The 12,500-nt window shown below is 41.8% G+C and overlaps 1 pseudogene; it reads right to left on the bottom strand.

The window, feature by feature from the left end:
• Positions 1-1,819: 1,819 nt before the first annotated feature.
• Positions 1,820-9,382, bottom strand: LOC109940437 (uncharacterized; annotated as a pseudogene).
• Between the last annotated feature and the right edge of the window lie 3,118 nt (positions 9,383-12,500).

Here is a 12,500-nt window from a genome sequence, read left to right as displayed (position 1 = left end):
TGGAGTCGAGGAGGCAGCCCTCCTCTATGCCTCAGCTAGAGGTGCCCCCTACACCACCATAGGGCACCCCAGCTGCTGGAGGAGGCCCTGATGAAGACGACGATGATGGTGGCAGTTCAAGCCACAACACGGAGCCTTCGGAGGAGCAGGAGTAGGAAGGATGGGTCGCCCGACCTATCACTCATGATGCCGCTCGAGGTTGTCATTTCCACGACGCTCTCGACACCTTGTTGTGTCGGGCCTTTAACTGACACACTTGGTCAATTGAGTACCACTGTGTAGTCTACCAGCACAGTCGCGGGTTATACCCGGACCATTGGGGGGCTACTTGCTTGGTGTGCCGTCCAGACGATGATCTCCGGGGTGCAGAGGCCTACTTAGAGCATTATTCTATCACTGAGCGGGACATTATCGGCGTGCACTTTCGCAATATTGTAAGTTGTTCAGTGGAGTGGCTAATGGTCTCGACCTGAAGTACTAACCCCGCCGCTCGACTGACAGTACTGGAGGTGTGATTGTCTCACCTGTTGGTGAGGGCAATCCCAGATTGAGCAACACGGTCAACCTGGTCGTCATGCTCAACACTGAGCTGGACCACGCCCTTGACGAGTTGGGTAAGGCTCGGGCGGAGATTGCGGAACTGCGTGCTGAGCGCGTGGAGCGCCGCCATCAGGAGGATGGTTCCCCTGCCCCTGTTGGGACTCAGCACCCTTACCGCTCGCTGCCCCGTGGTCATTATGCTTATGGCACCCCTGACTACAGGACCTAGATAAACTTGGAGCCCTAGATAGCTAGAGTCGGAGTTTGTAATAAATGTTTCAATCAGTGTCTTAGTCTTAGTTAGTTTCAGTTAGTTGGAGTTGTTCTCTTATCATGTGTTTCAATGTTTGTCGTGATGAACTTATGATGGATTTGGCTCTTTGTAATGATTGTCACCAAAGTGTGGGTGTCCCCTGCAATTTGGTGTAGTTATTAATAAAATTAGTCATTTAGTGGGGCAACCTTTTACTTCCACTTTCCTTTTTATTTGAGAAGCTATGTATGGCTGTGTTGAAAGTCAGTGAAGATGCTCATTTTTTCAGCGTTATGAAGAATTCTATGTATCTTTCCTTATGCTAAAAAACTACAAGGTCAGTTCTGATGTGTGAATGTGAAAGTCGCCTAGAGGGGGTGAATAGGCGAAACCTGAAAATTATAAACTTTCAACATGCACTTTACCCGAGGTTAGGGTTAGAAACAAATGATAATGAATACGGAGTGTGGAAGATAGTTCTTCTTGCTATGAGTTGCTCAATCAATGTGGATAACTTTGGGAGCAACTCAAAACAATGTGAGCAAGAGAACTTTTAGTAAGAGGGGAGAGGGAAGAAACAAATCGAATGTTGAAGTTCAACACAAATGGACATGACGATTTGTTTCCTGAGGTTCGGCTCAAATAAACCTACTCCCCGTTGAGGAGGCCAGGTCTATTTCGACCCTTTCCCTCTCAAAATAGGTCACCTAGACCGGTCGAGTGCTTCTTCTGAATCTCATGGGTCACTAAGACCCCGCAAGGATCACCACACAATTAGGTGTCTCTTTCTTGCTTTACAAAACACTTGGAAAGTTTAGTGGAGGAAGAAGAAAGCATCAAGAGCAACAAATGATACACAAATCACCCTCTCTCAAGTCACTAAACGCTTTTGATCACTTGACTTGATTATGGCACTTGGAGAGGATTAAAGGCTTTGAATGTGTCTTTGGAGTGTATTCTTTGCTCTTGTATTGAATGTAGAGGGTGGAAAGCTTGGGTGACTTGAATGGTAGTGGTTGGTGGTATCTATAGCCCCAACCAACATTCTAGTCGTTGGCTGACTTCTCTATCGATGGGCACACCAGACAATCTGGTGGTGCACCGGACATAGCACTGTTCACTGTCCGGTGTGTGCCACATCAGCCGACCGTTGGGGTTTGGAGCTGTTGACTGTTGAAGTCGTCTATCCTTGTGGTGCACAGGACATTCTGGTGGCACACCGGACAGTCTGGTGCAGCCTGACGTCGCAGACTGTCTTCTGACTTCTGACGCTTCAGACTGTTGCGCAGTCTACCGCAGTCGACCGTTGTCCGAGTCGATCGTTGCTCCGTGGGCTCACCGGACTGTCCGGTGCACACTGACAGTCCGGTGATTTTTACACGATGAGTGCTGAGAATTCCTGAGAGCGGCCAGTTCATTGGGTGCTCCAGCCTGGACACCGGACACTGTCCAGTGCACACCAGACAGTCCGATGCGTCGCAAGATGGTGCAAATCTGTTTTGCTTCAAACTTGTAGAATTGCCCCAAGGTCATTTTCCTTGTATGTGTATATGAACTTTATGCACCTTAGAAAAAATCAACTAGGAAAACTAATTAGTCCATTAGGTTTGTGATGGTCGTCAAACACCAAAATTGATTATAGGAAATGTTTGGGGCCATTTCCCTTTCAATCTCCCCCTTTTTGGTGATTGATGCCAACACAAACCAAAGCAAATACAAAGTGTAGAAATGTAACTAGATTGCATTTTGTCAGATGTGCATAAGTTACTTTGAAATGAAAGCAGTTCTAAGCATATATGATTGTTTTGATATATTTAACATTTTGGACCACATTTGCACCACTTAGCTTGTTTTTGCAAATCTTTTGGAAAAGACTTTTCAAATTCTTTTGCAGTTAGCCAATGGTATAAGAATATGATTTTGAAAGAATTTTTCAAGTTTTCAAAGATTCTCCCCCTTTCTCAAATGCTTTTCTTTTGGCTAAATTAAAGCTCCCCCTGAAAAGGTTGTTGCCTTAGCTGTCAAGAGTGTTTTTACTTTTGTCTTTTAATTTCTCCCCCTTTTTGAAGAAGTTTTTAGAAAATAGGGTGGTGTTACGGTCCTTTTGCTTGGGCCTATTAATTTCTCCTCCTTTGGCATTAAGCGCCAAAAACGAAGAAACCTTAGAGGACTTTTACCAGAAATATATGAATGTAAAAATATGAGTAGGGTAAATGATATATGATACCGACAGAGTCATAGTGGAAGACTTGCATCTGCCTTAAACTCCACTTCCCTTTCAATCTTAGACTAAGCAAAGAGATACTCTTGAAAGCACATTAGTCTTAGCTTTGGCACAAGAAGAATAAGAAATATGCATTTGTACCAAATGAAAAAGATATGACATGATCAAAGGTATAAAAAGAGCAATATGTGCAAGATTTCAATCAAAGTTCCAAGAATCTAAGATATTTAGTTCATTCCTAAGCTTGATAAAAGTCTTTTCATCCAGGGGCTTGGTGAATATATCGGCTAACTGGTTGTGAGTGTTAACATAGGCAATTTCGATATCTCCCATTTGTTGGTGATCTCTCAGAAAGTGGTACTAGATGTCTATGTGCTTAGTATGGCTGTGTTCAACAGGATTATCTGCCATGTGGATTGCACTCTCATTGTCACATAGGAGAGTAACTTTGCTCAACTTATAGCCATAGTCCCTAAGGGTTTGCCTCATCCAGAATAGTTGTGCACAACAATGTCCTGCAGCAACATACCCGGCTTCGACGGTAGATAGAGTTACTGAATTTTGTTTCTTTGAAGCCCAATACACCAGGGATCTCTCCAGAAACTGACAAGTCTCTGATGTTCTCTTTCTATCAATCTTACATCCGACATAATCGGCATCAGAATACCCGATTAGATCAAAGATAGATCCCTTAGGGTACCATAGCCCAAACTTAGGAGTGTAAACTAAATACCTCATGATTCTTTTCACGACCCTAAGGTGGATTTCCATAGGATTAGCCTGGAACCTTGCACACATGCATACTAAAAGTAGAATATCTGATCATGAAGCACATAAATAGAGTAGAGATCCTATCATCGACCGGTATACCTTTTAATCTACAGATTTACCTCCTATGTCGAGGTCAAGATGCCCATTTGTTCCCATGGGAGTGTTGATGGGTTTGGCATTCTTCATTCCAAACTTCTTGAGTATATCTTGTATGTACTTTGTTTGGCAGATGAAGGTGCCCTCTTGGAGTTGCTTGATTTGGAATCCAAGGAAATATTTCAACTCCTCCATCATAGACATCTTGAATTTATGTATCATAATCCTACTAAACTCTTCACAAGATGACTTGTCAGTAGACCCAAAGATAATATCATCAACATAAATTTGGCATAAAACAAGTCTTTGTCAATTGTTTTGGTGAAGAGACTAGGGTCAGCTTTTCCGACTTTAAAGCCATTAGTGAGAAGAAAGTCTCTTAGGCATTCATACCATGCTCTTGGGGCTTGTTTGAGCCCATAAAGTGCCTTTGAGAGCTTATATACATGTGTAGGATACTCATTATCTTCAAAGACGGGAGGTTGCTCAACATACACCTCTTCCTTGATAGGGCCATTGAGGAAGGCACTCTTCACGTCCATTTGATATAACTTAAAGTCATGGTAAGTAGCATAGGCAAGTAATATATTAATTGACTTAAGCCTAGCTACGGGTGCGTAGGTTTCACCGAAATCCAAACCTCCGACTTGTGAATATCCTTTTGCAACAAGTTGAGCTTTGTTTCTAGTCACCACACCATGCTCATCTTGCTTGCTGCGGAATACCCACTTGGTACCTACAACATTTTGGTTAGGACGTGGAACCAAATGTCATACCTCATTCCTCGTGAAGTTGTTGAGATCCTCTCGTATTGCCACCACCCAGTCGAGATCTCTTAGTGCATTCTCTATCCTGTATGGCTCAGTAGAAGACACAAAAGAGTAATGTTCACAAAAATGAGCAACTCGAGATCGAGTGGTTACCCCCTTGTGGATGTCACCAAGTATGGAGTTGACAGGGTGATCTCTTTGAATTGCTTGGTGGACTCTTGGGTGCGGTGGCCTTTGATCTTGAATCTCTTGATCATTTTCCTTTTCTTGATCATCTTCACCTCCCTCTTGATCAATGTCTTCCTCTTGAGGTGGCTCATCATCTTGATCCTCGTCTTCTTGAGCATGTTCCTCATCTTGAGTTGGTGGAGATGCTTGTATGGAAGATGATGGTTGATCATGTGTTTGTGAAGGCCCATCGGGTTCTTTTGGACACACATCTCCAATGGACATGTTCCTTAGTGCGACGCACGAAGCCTCTTCATCATCTAATTCATCAAGGTCAACTTTCTCTACTTGAGAGCCATTAGTCTCATCAAACACAATGTCACAAGAAACTTCAACTAATCCAATGGACTTGTTGATGACTCTATATGCCCTTGTGTTTGAGTCATAACCAAGTAAAAAGCCTTCTACTGCTTTAGGAGCAAATTTTAAATTTCTACCTCTCTTAATAAGAATAAAGCATTTTCTCCCAAACACTCTAAAATAAGAAACATTGGACTTTTTACCAGTGAGGAGTTCATATGATGTTTTCTTGAGGATTCAGTGAAGGTAGAGTCAGTTGATGGAGTAGCAAGCGGTGTTAATCGCTTCCGCCCAAAACCGATCCGGTGTCTTGTATTCATCAAGCATGGTCCTTGTCATATCCAAAAGAGTTCTATTATTCCTCTCCACAACATTGTTTTGTTGAGGTGTATAGGGAGAAGAGAACTCATGCTTGATGCCCTCCTCCTCAAGAAATCCTTCAATTTGAGAGTTCTTGAACTCCGTTCCATTGTCGCTTCTAATCTTCCTGATTCTTAATCCGAACTCATTTTGAGCCATCTCAAGAATTTCTTTAACGTCTCTTGGGTTTGTTATTTTTCCTGCAAAAAGAACACTCAAGTGAAGCGAGAATAATCATCCACAATTACAAGACAATACTTACTCCCACCGATGCTTATGTAAGCAATCGGGCCGAATAGATCCATGTGGAGTAGTTCAAGCGACCTCTCGGTCGTCATGATGTTTTTGTGTGGATGATGTACTCCAACCTGCTTCCCTGCTTGACATGCGCTACAAATCCTGTCTTTCTCAAAATGAACATTGGTTAGTCCTACAATGTGTTCCCCTTTAGAAGCTTGTGAAGATTCTTCATTCCAACATGAGCAAGTCGGTGATGCCAGAGCCAGGTCATATTAGTCTTAGCAATTAAGCAAGTTTCTAGTTCAGCATTGTTATCATTGAAATCAACTAAATATAGCTGACCATCTACCACTCCCTTAAAAGCTATTGAATCATTACTTCTCCTAAAGACGGTAACACCAACATCAGTAAATAGACAGTTGTAGCCCATTTTGCATAATTAAGAAACAAAAAGCAAGTTGTAATCTAAAGAATCTACAAGAAAAACATTAGAAATGGAATGGTCAGAAGATATAGCAATTTTACCCAATCCTTTGACCAAACCTTGATTTCCATCCCCGAATGTGATTGCTCTATGGGGATCATCATTTCTCTCATATGAGGAGAACATCCTTTTCTCCCCAGTCATATGGTTTGTGCACCCGCTCTCGATTATCCAACTTGTTCTACCGGATGCATAAACCTACAACACAAATTTAGGCCTTGTTCTTAGGTACCCAAACGGTGTTGGGTCCTTTAACATTAGAAACAAGCACCTTGGGTACCCAAACACAAGTATTTGGACTTTTATGTTTGCCCCCAACATATTTGGCAACTACCTTGCCTGATTTGTTAGTAAGCACAAATGATGCATCAAAGGTCTTAAATGAAATACTATGTTCATTAGATGCATTAACAATCTTTTTCTTATGCATTTTGATATGAGTTGTATGCCTAGAGCTAGAAGCCTCATTAATGTACATATAAGCATGATGAGAAATAGAATGAGATTTCCTAGCATGAATTTTTCTAATTTTATGCTCAGGATAGTTTTCAGGGTATAAAATGTAACATTCTCTATCCTGAACCATGGCCTTCCCCTTAACAAAGTTAGAGAGCTTGTTTCTAGGGGCATTAAGTTTGATGTTGCTTTGGCTCCCAGATTGGAAACCAATGCCATCCTTAATGCTAGGGCATCTCCCATTATAAAGCATATTGCGAGCAAATTTAAAGTTTTCATTCTCAAGCTCATGCTTGCCAATTTTAGTATTTAATTTAGCTATGTGATCATTTTATTCTTTATTTATAGCAAGGTGATCATTCATAGCATCAACATTAATATCTCTACATCTAGTACAAATAGTAACATGCTCAATGGTAGATGTAGAAGCTTTGCAAACATTCAATTCTTCAATCTTAGCAATTAAATTAACATTCTCAGTTCTAAGACAAGAGATTGAATTATTGCATATATCTAGCTCTTTAGTCAAGTTTTGGCATTTTTCAACTTCAAGAGCATAAACATCTTTTAGCTTAACAAATTTTTTATTTTCCTTAATGAGCAAGTCTTCTTGGCATTCCAAGATATCATCCTTTTCGTTAATGGTTTCTATAAGTTCATTAATTTCCTTCTTTTGCTCTTTAGTAAGGTTTGCAAAAGAGAAGTCAAATCATCATCACTTTCACTAGAGCTACTCTCATCATCTGAAGTAGTGTATTTAGGGGTATCTCTAGAGTACACCTTCTTTTTGCTGTCCTTGGCCATGAGACATTTGTGGCCAACGTTGGGGAAGAGAAGACCTTTGTTGACGGCGATGTTGGTGGCGTCCTCGTCGGAGGTGGAGTTAGTGGAGCTCTCGTCGGAGTCCCATTCCGTCCTATGTGCGCCTCGCCACCCTTCTTCTTGTTGTAGTACTTCTTCTCTATCTTCTTCTTCTTCCCTTTCTTGTCATCGTCCATGTCACTATCACTTGTATATGGACATTTAGCAATAAAATGACTGAACTTACCACACCGGTAGCAAAGCCTCTTGGAGTGGGGTTTGTAGTCCTTTCCCTTCCATTGCTTGAGGATTTGCCGAAAGCTCTTAATAATAAGAGCCATCTCCTCATTGTCAAGCTTGGAGGTGTCAATTGAGAGTCTACTTGTTGGTGTAGACTCTTCCTTCTTTTCTTCCATTGCTTTGAATGCAATGGGTTGCACCTCGGGTGTGGAGGTGGCGTCTTGCTCCAAGTTGACAATATGTTTGAAGTCTTTGATCATAAGTTCAAAGCTCACAAACTTGTCGATCACCTCGGGAGACATCTATTTATATCTAAGATCTCCACGAATTAATTGTACTTGAGTGGGGTTACGAAAGACAAGAGATCTTAAAATAACCTTGACCATTTCATGGTCATCCCACTTGGTGCTCCTTTGGTTGCGTACTTGGTTCACCATCGTTTTGAGCTGGTTGTACATTGCTTGTGGCTCTTCTCCCTTGTTGAGGACGAACCGACCGAGTTCTCCCTCGATCATTTCACGCTTGGTGATTTTGGTCACTTCGTCCCCTTCATGCACTGTTTTGAGGATGCCCCAAATTTCTTAGGCACTCTTCAACCCTTGCACCTTGTTGTACTCATCCCTACACAAGGAAGCGAGGAGTATGGAGGTAGCTTGGGAATTGAAGTGCCTTATTTGGGCGGTCTCATCGGAGTCATAGTCCTCGTCGCCCACCTGTGGTGCCTGCGCTCCAAACTCAACAATGTCCCAAATACTTTTGTGGAGTGAGGTTAGATGGTGCCTCATTTTATCACTCCACATACAATAGTCTTCACCATCAAAATATGGTGGTTTGCCTAAGTGAATAGAAAGTAAGAGAGCGCGTTTAGAAATGAGTGGATAGCGAAGAGGCATCTTACTATACTTCTTACGCTCTTGGTTGGAAATCAAGTCCGACTCGGCCACAATAGGAAGGAGATCAAGTCCGACTCGGCTGCGACTCCATCTCAGGTTTCAGGACCAGTCTGCACTAAAATGGACACCCAAGATGCATACAGATCCCGATTGCGACGGACTTGATATGGTTGGAAAGATAAGGAGATTATCTAACCAACCCAACTGGTTCCACCCTAAAATTTGTGACACCCCAGGTATCAGTTTTGTGTTATGTCAGGAGATTTGTCCCTAACTTGACTGCTCAGTGAAAATTTCCTATTTCTCGATCGTGTCTATCTCTACTTATCAGGATTATTCATGGAAGCTCACCGAAGTCATGAGTTATTCGATCGCGAGAAACAACCAATTTTGGAGCGTGTTAAAATTTTTATTTCTCAGAACGAATGCAGACTCAAAGATCATTCCCGAATTAAATCTCATCTGAAGCTCTTTAAATCAAACTCTCGACGACTGTTATTTGATCTGAGCCCGAGTCTAATTCCTCGAACAATGTCCAGCCCCCTCCTCTTCCCAAATAGCCAGCGCCGTTCATCTTCCTGCTCCTGGCGAGCGGCTACAGCGAGGAGCTCAGCTCCTTTCTCCCATGGCGTGACAGCAAATCTCCATGGGCGCGCACCCTCCTCCCTGGCCTCCCTTGCGCAGGGGCAACAACCTCGACGACTGGCCTCCACTTCCCTGCTCCATGCCGACGCCCCTGCTCCTCTTCGCTCTACTGCGTAGCAGCTCTGCGCTCCACCTCCCATGGAAACCAGCCGACCTCCATAGCACACGGGCATTCCCCCAGTGGCAGCTCTACTATTCCCTTCCCATGGCGTAGCGCCTCTGCTCAACTCCCTCCCCCGGCAGCGCAGCGCCCCTCCCCTGCTCCACGGCTAGCAGCAGCTCTGCCCTCTCTCCCTTGGCGACCAGGCCCCCTTCTTCCTCCCTGTCCATTGATGAAGCATGCCCAACCCTCTACAGCGCAGCTCCTCGCAGCCGAGTTTTCCCCGTAGCCCCGCAATGTTGGTGCTTCACGGGTGTTCGATGAAATGCCCGAGTGAAGCTCTATGTCATGAACAACAGGGATGTCACCGTCGCCGTGACCTCGCCTTCGTGCGCGGCTCGCATTGCTCCATGTCGTCGTCGAGTCTCCTTGCAAGGTTGCGGTTTAGCCAAAACCTTGTTTGCGTGCGAGCGGGGAACCTCGACGAAGTAAGTAATGAAGAGTAAGCTGTCCCTGTTGTTTCCCAATTAATATTAGGCAATATATTGTAATGCGTTGAATGTTGGTAACATTTATTGTTCATATGTAGTGGCGTGAACGAGTGTGCGAATCAGGGAAATAACTAAGTAATGTTGATTGGACGTGATGTGTAAATTTAAAGATTGTAGGTTTGTGTGTAGGTGTATTATTGAACATGTATGTCGATGTATTATAATAGTGATTGTGTTAGAGTCGTTTGAAGTATTTTGAATGCATCCCGAGTATGGTTGTATTCGAAATAGGGAAAGAGACATGTAGTGCGATGAAAAGGCTAGATTGATTTTATAGGTCGTATGAAAAACGTTCTATTAAGTGTATACGTCGAGTGTGTTAAATGGACCCTACGTATGTAGAGTGTAGTGTATTGGTTAGGCGAAGAATTTTTGAATAGACGAGTATGAAGCGTGCAGTTAAGTCGAGATTGAAGTGCAAATACTACGCAATGTGATGGGATTCGTGATTATATAGGAGTTATAATTGTTGATGTGACGAGTAGTTTAGCAAATGCTCGTTTGCGTGGACGATGTATCGTTAAGACATGAGTGTCGGAGTTCATTTATATTAGTGGTCGCGCCACATTGATTGAAGTGTCTCGAGTGCACGCCATAATATGGTTGTATGCGAGACGGGGTTATGCGCATGATGAGTTTAGTAAAAATTCCATTGGTGTCACTTGTGTTAAGTTGAGGTTTATTGTGCGTGTAAAGTAGTAAGGTATTTAATACTTAGAACTCTTAGTCGATGGTAGAAATTGTCTTGTCTTAAATAGAGAGATGGTGACATGCTAGAGTAGTCATCGCTTTCTCTATATTTATAGGTCAAGTCGTGACGATGCATATTATGCGTTTGTTAAAATTATGCTTTGCATATAGTGTATGATTGTGCTCACGGTTTCGAGTAGACACTTCAAATAAGTCAAGTAGAGTTGTAATGCAAGATGTGTGATGAAGTTAGTTTGTTTTAGGATATTTGTTGAAATGCTCAATTCATGTGATAGACACGTGTGGTTAATTCAAATCGAGTCGATGTGTGTGACGATAATATTCATGAATTAAGTAGATGTCCTGAAATTGTGTAGTGAAGCTTAGGTTAAGTTGCAAGCGATGTGGGAATGTTTTGGTAAAGATGTATGTGAATTGTGAACAAGTCATTTAACGTATTAGGCATGTCGTGTAGTGGTGGTATGAAAAAAATGGGTTAGGAATCGATCGGCTAAATGCCAAGTTCGGTTAGAGTTATTTTGTTACATGGGATTGTGGGGTGAAGTGATGGCATGACTACGTAGCCGTCACGTCATCTATTGTGTGACTATGCTTAAGTGTGCCTTGATATAAGTTAGAATAAGTCGAGTCTCTAGAACGCGACAATTTTTGAAGTAAATAGAAGCTGAATTTTATTAATTGCTGTTTTGGGCTGCACGCGCTGTCTTTGTCGTGTTGTATGTTTGATGAACTAAATTGTATTTTCTGTAGATATGTGCTATAGAAAAGTGGTAGATAACTTTATTATCTTGCTGGTGTTAAAATTTGACAGGCATAAGTCTGATCGTTTAGGAGTTATGCTTTTTACAAATTCAGTAACTGACTCTGTCCAAATTCTGTACAGATTTCAGAAACTGCATTGTTTGCTCAATTTAATGTTGCAATCTGTTCATGGTCGTTATAAGAAAGTTGTAGATGCTTTTCTGATCTTGCTTGGGTTAAAACTTCATAACCATAGGCCTAACAATATAGGAGTTATAAATTTTACAAACTGGTTGCTGTGTTCTGTCCACCGTTAGAACAGATTTCGAAAACTGTGTTGTTTGATTTAGTTAAACATTGAATCACTTCTTGGTGATTATAAAAGTTATGTAGTGCTGTTGCTGAGATTTCCAAAAAGTCTTGGATCACTCTTTTTGGTGATCTGAAGATTGAGTTATGAATGTTTAAAGTGTGAAGACTGAATCTGTCCAGTTCTGGACAGCAAAGTCTTCTAGTGTCTTTTATCCTTAGTTAAATACTGAATCACCTTGAGATGTTTATAAAAAATTTGTAGAACATTTAATTAGCTTTCCAGAAAGTCTAGGATCACTTTGTTTGGATGTCTGAATCTTTAGTTATGAATTTTTGAAGTTGTAAGTCTGAATCTGTCCAAATCTGGACAGAGATGTTGTATTAGCACGTTTTGACCTTGCTAAGTGTTGAATCGTGTTGTGGTCAAAATACCAAAGTTGTAGTTCACCTTTTAATCTTTTCAGAAAGTCCTAGTTTGCTATTTTTGGATTAATATTTGAAGAGTTATGATTAAAACGAGTGACTGATGTGCTGCTGTTCTAAAAATCTGCATGTGCTCACTTAATTGTTAGTTCACCCTTTTGGCTAAAAATGGTTGGTTAGCACTAAATTAATATATTTGACATGACTAAGCTGAATAATGCATGTGTGTCATATTTTATATGTTTCTTCTCTAGTTGATTGTGATATAGGAGTTTTCATAGACATTGATGCCTATGTCCTCTATTGAACTTGTGTGCTCGGTGATGCTTTTGCGCGATCAATAGGAGAACTAATGAAAAGC

Source organism: Zea mays, chromosome 6 (assembly GCF_902167145.1).
Source record: "Zea mays cultivar B73 chromosome 6, Zm-B73-REFERENCE-NAM-5.0, whole genome shotgun sequence".
NCBI lineage: Eukaryota > Viridiplantae > Streptophyta > Magnoliopsida > Poales > Poaceae > Zea > Zea mays.
The sequence above is the reverse complement of the archived record's forward strand: the minus strand, read 5'-3'. Positions and strand labels throughout refer to the sequence as shown.